Consider the following 13264-nt stretch of genomic DNA (forward strand, 5'->3'; position numbering starts at 1 on the left):
CCCTCCTCCTCTGAGAACGGGAAGTCCTGTCTTGGGTCCTTGCATCACTTACACCTGGAGAGTTGCCGAGCCCCTCCTGTTTGCCGGACACCGTGCTTGTGGGTCGTGGGCAGGCACGTGTTCTGCTTTAGCTCGTTCTGCTGAACAGTTTCCAAAGTGCTTGTTCCGGTTTTCTTTCCCACGAGGAACGTATGAATGTTCTTGTTGTTCTAGGTCTTTACCAAACCTTGAGGTCGCCAATCTATTCTAGCCATCCTGGTGGGTTTAGAGCAGTGTCTCAGTTTGCATTTCCCTGATGACCATAAAGCACTCTATGAAGTGATTATTTGAGTCTCTTTCCCAGTTTTCTATGAACCCCTTTTTTGGTCATGTATTTTGCAAATGGCTTCTCCTGCTCTGTGCTTGCCTTTTAACTCTCTTAACAGCGCCTTTGATGAACAGAAGTGTTCAATTTTAATATAACCCAATTTGTCAATCTTTTCCTTTACAGTTTGCACTTTTTGTATCATGAAGATATTCAGATTTTCTTCTATGTTATTTTCTAGAAAGTGGAATTGACTTTCATGTATGGTGTGAGGTAGGGATCAAGCTTCCTGTTTTTTTCTCCAGTGGCTCTCCAACTGGCCCAGCACCATTTATGGCAAATATCATTCATGCCCCCTCCTCAACAGTGCCACAGTTGTCATATATCATATGCCCATATGTGCTGAGTTTATTTCTGGATGCTCTGTTCATCTGTCTATTTGTCTATCCTTCTATTCGAATTTTTTTAACCTCTCTTGGTGATTCTAACATGCAGCCACGGTTGAGAACCACTCATCTGGGGCCTTGCAGTTCATGGGGAGAGGTTTGGGTGTTAGTCCAAATGCAAATAGGTAGATGCCCAATAAAAGATTTTTAGAGGAAAAATAGCAATCCATCCTCCTCTCCACTCCCTCTCTTCTTCCCGCTCTGACCTCCAGATCCCCTGAAGCCAGAGTGCAAAGAAGGAAATACAAACACAAGAAGGAAAGCTTTCTGCTTGGGCCACCGGCCATGCCTGAGGAAATCTGATCCCTCCTGCAACCACATTTTGTTCCCAAGTTGCCATGGTACTTCCTGTAATTAATGGCTAGGTTTTAATTAAACATTGATTAGCTCCTAATTAGTCTAATGATTAGTCTTGGGGAGGAGACAGGGCTGTCAAACCCCATAAAGGAGGCGGCGGAGATAATGAAAGATTATGGCTTAGGTGGAAATGTTATTTCTCCCTCCCTCCAGGCCAAATGTTTTCTATAATTTTGGTCTATTATAAATGATGCTTTCAGTGTGAATTTTTCTAATCGGTTTGAGGCTGATGAAGTCCCAGGTGACTGATGCAAGGAAGATTGAATGTATTCACCTTTTCATCAGATTTCAGCCTCTTAATGCAGCTAAAGAGCCTTTTCCCACTTAGAGAGGAATTAGTTTCTGTCTCCACAATGAAGTCATCCTGGGCTGAGGCTGTCCCCTCCCAAGGCCTTTGTGGGGGGCTCAGACCTTGCCAAGGACTTCTGGGATGCGAGAGTAACAGGACTTTCTCCCCCAGAGCAGATTTTGCAAGCACCTAATGCCCCGTGTCACCTCTCCTCATTCTTCTCTGCTTTACCCACACCTCCCACCATGCTGATGCAGCTCTGGTTTTATTCTGAAAACAGAATACCAGTCATGTGTAATCTGCTCCCAATAAAAGATGCATGCAGCCTCCCCGGAATCTCAGCCAAAGAGAAAGTTTGAGTGGCTGCACATGGACACAGCTCAGAGTAAATTGCGTTTGAAGTTAATCTATAGACGTCAGCTATGCAGCAAATCTTGCAGGGAGAAAAAGGATTCGATGATACTGGTTAATCATCCCCAGTGTATCTTTTGGAAGTTTGAATTTACGTAAAACAATACAAGATTCCCTTAAAGCCGTGTGTTGAGCACAAAGTTCGGGAGAGAACAGAGACATGAAACCTGAAATCCAGAAAGATTTAGGGTCGAGGAAAAGATGCTGTCTACGGAACAAGGCAGGTCCTGACAAGCAAGACTTGCCAACTTGAGAAGCCCCAGCATTTGCTGTTGGGGGTTCCTGGTGCTACCAGAAACACCCCAGCCAGAGTCAGAGAAGGCATGGGGAAGCTCAGAAACCAGTGGAAACAGTCACACTTCTTCTTTTTTAATTGTAGTAAAATACACATAACATAAAATTTAGCATTTTAACCATTTTGAAGTATACAGTTCAGTGACATTCAGTACATTCACATTGCTGTGCAGCCGTCACCACCATCCATCTCTAGAACTTTCTCACCTTCCCAAACACTAACTCCCCCTCCCCCCACCATACCACCTCTATGACTTTGACTTCTCTAAGTACCTCATATGAGTGGAATCAGACAGTATCTGTCCTTTTGTGCCTGGCTTATTTCCCTTAGCATCATGTTCTCAGAGTTCATCATGTTGCAGCAGGTGTCAGAATTTCCTTCTTTTTCAAGGCTGAATAATATTCCATCATGTCAATGGGCCACTTTTTGTTTGTTCATCCATTGATGGAAATTTTGGTTGCTTCCACCTTTTGGCTATTGTGGGGAATACTTACATTTCTTGAACTAACAGGAAAATTTATTATTTGAGTTATTTGAGTCTTCAGGTGGAAGATTAGGTTAGAGAGGACTCTGTGCTAATCCCCCAAATCTCTGCTTTACTCTCTCTTTAAATAAACAAGGAGGGACTTCCCTGGGGGTCCAGTGGTTAAGAATCCGCCTTCGAGTACAGGGGACACGGGTTCGATCACTGGTCAAGGAACTAAGATCCCACAAGCCTCGGAGCAACTAAGCCTACGCACCACAACTACTGAGCCCGTGTGCTCTAGAGCCTGTGCGCCACAACTAGAGAGAAACCCACATGCAACTTCTTCATGAAGAAGATCCCGCAGGCTGCAACTAAGATCCAACGCAGGCAAATAAATAAATAGACAAGGAAACCCAACAGCTATATCCCCTTTTATCAATTTTACTTGTCATTTTGCAATAGCTTTTGACAGACAAGCACGTGGGAAATATCCAACACAGACTTTTATCATCTTACTGAGACTTGGCCATATTTGGCCTCTTTACTGGTGAGAGTGAGAATAAACGTGCAGGGTGTTAAGTCAGTGGGGCTTGGGGACCACTTGCTATGGCAGTCAGCAGGACTGACTGATACACCTCCCCACATAACCCTGGGATGCCCTGTGGCCTGGTGAACTGGGATCCAGGCGTCGGTTTCAGAGGGAGGCCTCTGCCCTGACGGAGAGCACCCTCATGCCGTGGGCCGTTTCCAAGCCTGTTCATAATGACCACACCCACGGGGTCTCTGCCACGTCCCTGCTGCTGGAGGAAAGTCCACCTCAGCAGCAGGGAGTGTGGCTCCAGGGGGACAAGGCCAGAGGCTGGGAGACCATGGGGAGATCCCCACTGGTCCTGCTAGCCCCTTGGGATCCAGACAAAATGGAAAACACCCACACCTTTAACGGGTGGGCAGTAGGCAAAGACCCGGCATCAGATGCCCAAAGGAAAAAAGAGAGATTAGGTCACATATGAGACTTAACTTCAAAATGTTGACACAGCAGTATTATTGCCACCCAAGGCACAGAAATTGAAAGACTCAAAATCCATCTTCCTCTCAAAAAGAAACCCCAGATGAGAACAGGGACAGCCAGCCACAGCTCTGCTCCTACTGAGGGAGAGAGAAAGAGAAGCAGCCATCGTGTGTCAGGGAGACACGTCCGGGGTCACTAAGCCCCCACCTGAGCAGCAGCTTGCACGCTGAGTGGCAAACACACCCCATCTTTCAGGACGTGTCCCTCCTGCCTCCTTCTCCTGAGCTCATTCTTCTGCCGACGCGGCTCCGCTGTCCCGCCAGCCCCCACATCTGCTCCTCCTCTCACTGACCCAGGTTCCCACACCCAGGAAGCTCATCTCCAGATTCACAGGTGCGAAGCATATGGGCTTACCTGTGCTCAGCCGGAGGCAGACGTCCAGGAAGATGCATGTTCTAAGCTGGAGGGGGCCCCAGGAAAGCTGGTCTTCATTCCTGATGGGACTTGTCAGGGGAGGGATGGGCTCAGGCCAAGGATCCCAGGGTGGGTGGACCCAAGGAGGGAACTGGGAAAGCTGCAGACTCCACACCACGCAGCTGAATGGCAGCATCCTTATCAGGACCCAAGGCTGCAGATGTGTCCCTGGCGAAGCTGAAAAGGGGCTGGGCTCTGCCTTAGCCATGGGGCACTGCCCAGGAATACAAGATTTTCCTTTAAGTAATCATTGGAATAAATGCTTATGATCTGCCTGACTGGGGCTAAGCCCCGCTCCAGACAGCATGGGGAATACATTAACCAATGGGTGGGTCTAGGCTCGAGGGAGGAGCCCCTCACTGCTGGAAGGCTATGAGACAACAGAAAGTTCCAGGAGGTTAGGGAGGGAAGGACCACTTCTAACTGAAGGTGCACAGAAGTCTTCCTGGAGGAGGTGACATTTCAGTGGGGTTCTGAAGGATGTGCAGGAGGATTTCAAAAGGGGGAAGTACCCAGGTGCACATCCCACACAAAGGTCCTAGGCCAAGGCAGAAGCTCAGATGGTGACAAGATGCAAATGGGGCTATGACAGGCATGGGGGACAGGATTGCCTCACCAGAAATTCACTTAGTCATTCTACAAACATTAATTGGCCACCCAGGGCTGAGTGGACTGAGGGTCAAAGCCAGACTGCAAAGAGCCCTCCAGGGGCAGCTGTTGGAGACACTGGACAAGAGGTGAAGTGGGGTCAACCCATGCCGTGGGAAGAAGATGCTACTCTGGTGGTTCCTCGGGAGGGAATTCAAATCCTCCTCCCAGCCCAGCCTCCCCTGGGGACTGCAGGTCCAGCATGTGGGAGAAACACCCCAACACCCCCTTCAGTGGCTGATGGGCTCCTGGAGCCCAGCTCCGGGGACTGCGGGTGACGTCCCCACCCATGTGAATTACTGATCACACCCACCTTCGGTCCATTGGGCTCCAGTGACCTGCGCCTGGCTGACCTTTGCCCTTCATGTCCTGTCTTTGGGGTGCAGCCTTGGCCAGAGGGCGGCTTTTCCTGTTGACTGCAAGGCCGGCCTGCGTGCTAGTCTCCCTAAGCCATGGGTTCTCTGCCTCCAAACCCCCACCTCCCCGCGTTCACTCACAGGACTGAAGGTGTATTGATCCCTGCACAGATCTCATCAGATGCAGATTGGGAGAAATCGATGGGATTAGGGCAGGGGTCAGGGGCCATCCTCCAACCCCAAGGCAGTGGCAATGCCCACCCTCACGGTCTCCTGCCCACAGGGACCCCTGCAGAGTGTACTCCTCTCAGACTTGCATTTTAAGGATAAAGAGGCAGCGGGCCCTTTTGCCAGGATGCATTTAGGGATCTCAGTCTCTTCATGGGGGGAGAAAAGGTCGCTCTCAGCTCAATGCAGCCTCCTTCCGGGGTGAAGGTCACAGTCAGGGCTCACCACTGCCAGCCACTTGCTTTGTAACATGTCCAGCCAGCTCTGCAAATTTAAATCCCTGGGAGGTTCCTGAAGCACAGTCAATGGTGACGAGGACGGAAGCCAAGGCTGTGGCCTGAGAGAGAGCGCCAGGCGGTCAAGAGAAACGCTCAGTGCTGCCCGGCCAGGCTCATGCCAGCCAGCTGCTTAAGACCCACAGATGCCCCAGCCCGCAGGCACCCCTTCGGTTCCTGAAACTCTGGGACGCGCGCGCGCACGCGCACACACACACACATACAGGTTATGTTGCTGCACCAACTGAAACGTGTCAGCAGCAGAAGAAGCAAGGCCCCTGTCCCCGGCCTTCATGCTTCTTGCTTTTCTAAAAAGCATCTTCCACCTGCGCTTCTGTATCCCTTCCCCTGTGCAGCAGAACAAGTCTCAGAGACCAGAGCCCCTGGATGCTCGTTTATCCCAGCCAGCCTCAGAGCCGTGCTCCCTTGGGAATAAAACAGACACAAGTGAAAACGTTTCTTGGTTGAGGCAGCTGGGCCAGCCACATCAGGTGCCTGGAAATTGCTTCTGTCTCGGTCACATCCAGAGAGCCATTTCTGAGGGTGTTGACAGGCCGGGATGCGTCCTCGAAAGCCGGGCGCTCTGTCACGATTCACCGTCCAGGCATGTGGATGACTCAGAAGAGCTGTGGCCAACTCCGCGTGGTCAGCTCCCACCCGGCCACGACACCCCATCCTCTGAGCCTGAGGGCAAAGAAGGAATGTGAGGCCCCGCCGGCTAGTGAGGTGTAGCCCCCAGTGGAAGCTGCATCTGGTTCTTATTGGCTCCTGTCCTGGGCAGGACTTGGACACAGGTGGGCAGGGCCAGGAAAGGGGTGATGGCACTAGGTTTGAACACACCTTGTTTGAATCTTCACTCGCGTCACTTTGCTTGAAATCTGCCTCCCACATAGCAGACTCTCTGCATGCCCCACCCTCGCCCCACAGCTTCAGGGCATGCCGGCCCAGCCTCTAAATGCCAACTCCTGCCTTTATTTGCCTGAGGGTTTTCTCCAGCCCTCAGAGCCGCTGTGTCCACATCCTCCCCACCTCGGATTCCAGGCAGCAGGCCTGAACACCCCCAGGGAGCAGCCCTCAGAGACTGAGGGTTGGTGTATGAGACCTCCAGCTCCCCTCCCCTCTGATGGAATAACCCTGAGACACGTCAGCAGGCTGACCTGATAATCCCCCTTAGGAGCTGCCTCCCTCTCCTCCTCTCGCCCTGACCGACGCACTTTGCAACCTCAGGTAAACTACCTGCCTGCATCTCAGGGTCTGCTTCTGGGGAAACCCTATCAAAGCCCCCACTCTCAGCTCTAACGGGCGGAGCTGGGAAGGGGAGGGGACATGTGACCCAGGAACATGAAACCTCCTGAAATGTACATTATGTCACTCAAGGCTGAGCCCACGACACAGGGGGCACTGAGGGCCAGTGGGCTCAAGGAAAGGCCTGTGAATCAGGAGCGAGGGGAGGAAGCAGGAAGAGAGAAGTGGACAGCAAGGACAGCTCCTGGGAAGACAGGTGAAGGGCCAAGAAGCCCATGGAAAGACATCACTATCATCAGGGAGACGCAGATCAAAAAACACAGTGAGACACCACTTCACACCTCCTAGGATTAAAGAAAGTGGGGGGGGGGGGAGGGAGGGAGGGAGGAAGGGAAAGGGAAGAAAGGGAGAGAGAAAGGAAGAAAGAAGAAAACAAACAAGTGTTGGAGAGGACGTGGAGAAAGTGGAACCCTCATGCATTGATGGTGGGAATGTGAAATGGTACTGCCACTGTGGAAAACAGTTTGGTGGTTCCTCAAAAACGTAGTCATAAAATGACAATACAACCCAGGATGTCACTCCAAGGTATAGAGTCAGAAGACTTGAAAACAGATACTCAGACAAACACATGCACATGCTTGTTCACAGCAGCACTATATACAATATCCCAAAGGTGGAAGCAACCGAAACGTCCATCAACCAATGAATGGATAAACAAAATGCGGTCCATCCATACGATGGAATACTACATAGCCCATAAAAAGGAATGAGGCACTGATACATGCTACAATGTGGATGAATCTTGAAAACATTATGCTAAGTGAAAGAAGCCAGTCACAGAACACCACACATTGTATGATTTCATTTATATGAATTGTCCAGAACAGATAAATCCACAGAGGCAGAAAGCAGATTAGAGGTTTCAGGGGCTGGAGGGAGGCAGGAATGGGGAGTGACTGCTGATGGGGATGGGGTTTCCTTTGGGGATAATGAAAATGCTTTGTAAATAAAGGTGCTGATTGCACAACATCGTGACTGCACTAAAAACCACTGAATTGTTTACCTTAAAATGGTAAATTTTATGTTAGGTGAATTTCACCCCAATTTTAAAAAATCCATCTGTGTATCAAATTTAAATACATCTTTCTGGATTAAAATTAGAATTAGGGGCTTCCCTGGTGACACAGTGGTTGAGAATCCTCCTGACAATGCAGGGGACTTGGGTTTGAGCCCTGGTCCGGGAAGATCCCACATGCTGTGGAGCAACTAAGCCCGTGCGCCACAACTACCGAGCCTGCGCTCTAGAGCCCACGAGCCACAACCACTGAAGCCCACGCTCTGCAACAAGAGAAGCCACCACAATGAGAAGCCCATGCACTGCAACGAAGAGTAGCCCCCGCTCACCACAACTAGAGAAAGCCCGCACGCAGCAACGAAGACCCAACGCAGCGAAAAATAAATAGAATAAATAAATTAAAAATAATAATAAAATTAGTTGACTTCAATCTTTTATTAATACGAAAAGAAACTGCAACTGAGGTGGAAAAATAGCAAATTCTGCCACACGTTCACAGCCCAAGAGAAGGCAGCAGGCGTGGCAACCTGTAAAGGGCTGACCTTGCAGGGCACTGCACTGATTACAACTGATCTCTGCACTGAGCCAACCCAGTAAGCCCTAAATTCCTGTATCACTATGGTTAATCACAGAGATCATCACTATTGCTAGCATCCCTTTTCCTTAAGAAGCCATTCACCCATTACCTGGAGTGGGAAACTGAGGACTGCGTGCAGCTTGGAAACTGAGAGAGGTCCCTGAGGGGTGCTCAGTGGGGTGCCCTAGAAGGAATGCCCAAGGTGGGTTTTCCCTCACAATTTGGTGGGGAATGGGATTCTGAGGGAGGGTTCCCAGGAGAAAAAACAAGAGGGAGGGAACCACGTGGGGCCGAGAAAGTCACGGTCTCGGCAGAAGGCCAGCTTCAGCCTGGTCCTGCGGGACCACCAGAGTCGCTCCCTCCCTGGGACCAGCCCTTTGCACCTCCTGTTGCCCTGCTCTGGTCACTGCTGGGGGGGGGGGGTTAATTCTCTATAGAGGGTGCTGCTGCAAGTTGGCAGAGCTGGGGAGGGGGTGACTCAGATCTTAGGGGGCAGCAGCAGCAACCACAGAGTCCAGTAGAAGGGAGTTCAGCAAAATTCTCTCCTTGGCCTGAGAGCTGACCCTAAACCCAGCTCTGCCTGGGCCCTCTGGCCAGCATCTCTTGGCGGCCCTGTAGAACAATGACCGCCAGTACTTCCAGGCTGTCCAGAACCTTTTGGACGGCATCTTTGATCACGACACATTTAGAGGTGCAAATAATGGTAATAATAATTAAAACGCAGTTGATCCAGGCTGCACTGATCTCTTGTTTTGTTTTGCTCTAAGTGGAGCTAATCTTACAGCTAGCATTTAAGTGGCTAGGGCAGGAAAAAATTACATCCTTTTTTCTCCTCCAAATAGATTTTGCCCTCATCTGGTGACATGAGCTCGGCAAGGGGCTTGGGTGACAGGCCCTGCCATGACCCGGGAATGGCGGCTGTGAGCAGCTGACTCTTCTGGTTTGTTGCTGCCACTTTAGCAAACCATTCCAGTGGATTTTATGTTGTGGTGCTGTGTTACCCATGTCCACGTCAGACCCCAGCATGGACAGAAACCAAGCCACCAAACAAGAAGGCCCAAAAGGAGGGGACATGCAGGGTATCTGTGCAGACTGTGGCAGAAGGCTGGGCAGCCCGGGGGTCCCAGCAGATGGGAACGCACTCAGGTCTCCAGGGGCAGAAAGAAGTTTCTGGAGACATCCTCCCAGCGGCTGCTGTCTCCTCGGGCTGCACAGGGCTTGTTCGCAGTTAATGAGCCCTAATTAACATGTTGATGGGGATGTGCGCTGTTTATATTTGGAACATTTTTACTGTGTCAGTTGTTGCTTTTGTTGGGTTAATGATGTTCAGGTTGGATCAGGAGTCTTGGGAAACCGATAGTAAAAGAAGCTGTTTCCCCTCCTCCCCCCACCTCCCAGCCTCTTCCTCTGGATGATGCTGTTACTGCAGGGAGGGCCTCCACCCCCAGCTCTCGCCTTCAGCCAGCCATCTGACCCCAGACACGTGCCCAGGCCATGGTCCAATGGCATCCGGTCACTCTGTCCCTATCAGTCATGATTTCACAGGCCACGTGCCCAGAGTTCCAGCCCTTCCTGCTTCCCTCTGGGCGACTGACCAATACTGGCAACTCCTTCTGTGTTCACACTCTTTAGTGGGGGCATCTGGGAAGGGGGCTCCTAAGAGACCACTTGGATGGGTCCCATGTAGAGGAACTGAAGGCTGAGGCACCAGAACCAAGTTAAAGCTCAGAGCCTGGATGTGCTAAGAATCTCTCTCTCACTGAAACATTCCAGGTGTTTCCGTGGGGTGCAAGCAGCAGGCACCATAACCATCCCAGAGAAAATATTTAGCAATTCAGGAGCAAGCTCAAATTAAAAGAATAAAAAAGGAGGATGCCTGAGGTAGGGTGTCATCTCTGAAACCACCACTGGCTTTTACAGCCTGCTTCCAATATGCCTTTCCAACCCCCCACTGCTCCCTGCTTGACCCTCTCCAGTCTCCCTCCTACCCACCCCCCCCACCCAGAGTTCATATCTCCTTACATCTGCACCTCTGCATAGTCCTCTCCCTCCCCAAGTCCTTAGAACACTCTCATCCCTCTCCCCAATGTCAACTTCTCAAAATGCCACCCCTCTTCTAGGTCCAGTGTATAAGTCAGCTGCTGCTGACCTAATGCTGTGTAACAAAATACCCCCCAGAGTCAGCAGCTTATGAAAGAATTTATTTATACTCTGACAGGTCTACGGCTGATCTCAGGAAGCTGGATGAAGATGGCTCAGCAGAGGGATTCTGCTTCAGGCTTCATATCCCACAAGCTAGACTCCAGGCTGTAGAGCAGCAGATCTCCCATGAATGGGATGGGAACTTTTTTGGATCTAAAACTAAAGAGACATCCCATTTTAAACAGGGATCTGAAATATGTGAATCAGAAAGGAGAGAGGCAGAGAGAATGGAAATGCAGGACAGAGATTCAGACAGAAAGAGGAGAGAGAGTTGAGGGAGAGAAGGAGAGAGATAGAAAGGTGAGTAAAAGCAAAAAGTACACAGTTGCCCATAGAGTAAGACTCTCCCAATCTGGAAATAGGAGAACTGTCACACCGACCCAGAAACACCAAGCAGAGCCCAGGGGATGCCTTCAAGCTTGAGTGGCCCCCACGCTGATACAAATTTGGTCATGAGAATTCACGAGTAGATGAGCTGTGAAGGGTGGGCTCTTCAGGAAATGGAGCTTGGATGGCTGGTTACCCTAGATCTTTTTTTTTTTTTTGGCTGCACCACCAGGCCCTCAGCAGTGAGAGTCAGAGTTCTAACCCCTGGACCACCAGGGAATGTCCCTAGTTACCCTATTTCAAAAATGAAATTGAACACCTATCCCAGACCACGAGTGTGCATCACACAACTTTAAAATTTTTCAAAGAAAAGATTTATGATCTTGTAGTCAATAAGAAAGTCTTTTCTTAAAAATCAAAACCCAGGGAGTTCCCTGGTGGCGCAGTGGTTAAGAATCCGCCTGCCAATGCAGGGGACACGGGTTCGATCCCTGGTCCAGGAAAATCCCACATGCTGCAGAGCAACTAAGCCCGAGAGCCACAACTACTGAGCCTGCATGCCACAACTACTGAAGCCCACGCACCTAGAGCCCATGCTCCACAACAAGAGAAGCCACCACAGTGAGAAACCCGTGCACCACAACGAAGAGTAGCCCTCGCTTGCCGCAGCTAGAGAAAGTCCGTGTGCAGCAACGAAGACCCAACGCAGCCAAAAATAAATAAATAAACAAATTAAAAAAAAATTTTAAAAATCAAAACCCATAAAGGAGATAATCAAGAATTTTTAACTACATTAAAATTTTAAACTTTATACAAAAAAGAAAGTGAGAATATGAGCAACAATCTGGTAGGTGTTTACACCATGCATAAGTGACAAAGGATTCCTATGCAGAATGTGTGTAGAATTCACAAAAATCAACTTTTCAAAAACACATAACAATAGGAAAATAGACCAAAGACAAAAAAGGCATTTCATCAGAGGAAATGTGAATGTCTTTTAAAACGTGATGCTATATTCAAGTAACGGAAATGGAAATTAAAACCTAAGTGAGGTCCCATTTTATAGACATCAGATCATCAAAAAATTTTAAATGAGACAGTATCAAGAGTTGGCGAGGGTGTGGGTCACTGATGAATCCGACACTGCCAGTGGTCGGACATGCCACAGCCATGCTGAAAACAATTCGTCATCATCTCATGAAGCTGAAAACGCACCTCCCTAAGACCCTGAAACCCCCCTTCTTAGCCAATTTTCTAGAGAAACTCTTGCCCGGGTTCACCAGGAAACGTGAATGTTTACAGCAACGTTGCTTGAAATAATTAAAAACATATCCGCCAACTGGAGAATGGAGGACTGTCGTTCCCTCACGCACTGGAATCCTACACGGCGCTGAAAAGAAATGGACTGCATTTATATATGAATCTCAGAAATAACAACGTAGAGTTAAAAAAAATAAAAAAGCCAGAGTGCAGAGGAATCACACAGCTAGACTCTGCTCAAGTAAAGCTCAGAAATCCACAACTAAAGAATATGCTGCTTAGACCTAGACGCCGAAGAGTTCAAATCACAAAGAAAAGCAAGAGAATGAACAATTCCAAACGAAGGGCAGAGTTCTTGTATTGGGGACAGGGAATAAAACGGGGGTGGGGGGGCAGCAGGACCCAAGGCCAGGATACCTGTCTGTGCCTCTGGGTCGGTGGTGGGTCCACAGGCACATTTTGCTTATTTATTATTTACACTTCGATGTCTATGCATATTTCATCACGCAAGAAAGGAGCAAATGGGGAAGGCAAGAAGCTAATGCAATGGGACAGAGGGCAGCGAGGGGGAGGGGGAAGGGCAGGGCATGGGCTGCAGGCTTGTCCTCAGAGCCAGGAAGGTGCCCCCCAACCAGCCGATGGGGATCCACCCCCAATCCGCCCAATTTTGCCTCGAGGCCCATCCTGCAGACCGTCTCTGCGTCTGACACCCTACCAGAACAGCATCTCAGGCTGCAGCGTCTGTCCTCCCGCCTAGAGGCTCATGTGGCCTGGGACACGCTGCTCTCCCCTGGGCTGACCTGGGCTGGATGGGGTGTGCGGTCCAGCTGCTTGTGGGAAGGTTCGCCTGCCATTCAACTCCCCCCCGGACCTGGACTCACCCTCCTTACTCAGCACCTCCCCTCTTCCCTCCTTCCCATCTGACCCACAGGGCAGGTGGGGCTCCCTGCTGTGCCCCCTCCACATGGAGGGGGCAGCAGCCCCAAGGCCCTAAGGGAGACTCACCTCCTCTTCCAGTGA

General features: G+C 50.0%; 1 protein-coding gene across 1 annotated transcript in view; it reads right to left on the bottom strand.

Moving 5' to 3' along the window:
• RBFOX3 (RNA binding fox-1 homolog 3) overlaps positions 1-4010 on the bottom strand; it is a 499416-nt gene extending 495406 nt beyond the window's left edge. Inside the window, exon 1 of the mRNA XM_059998376.1 lies at positions 3992-4010. The gene's annotated coding sequence lies outside the window, so the exon portion shown is untranslated. The remainder of the gene's footprint in view (positions 1-3991) is intronic.
• Between the last annotated feature and the right edge of the window lie 9254 nt (positions 4011-13264).

This window comes from Delphinus delphis, chromosome 19 (assembly GCF_949987515.2).
Source record: "Delphinus delphis chromosome 19, mDelDel1.2, whole genome shotgun sequence".
NCBI classification, from domain to species: domain Eukaryota; kingdom Metazoa; phylum Chordata; class Mammalia; order Artiodactyla; family Delphinidae; genus Delphinus; species Delphinus delphis.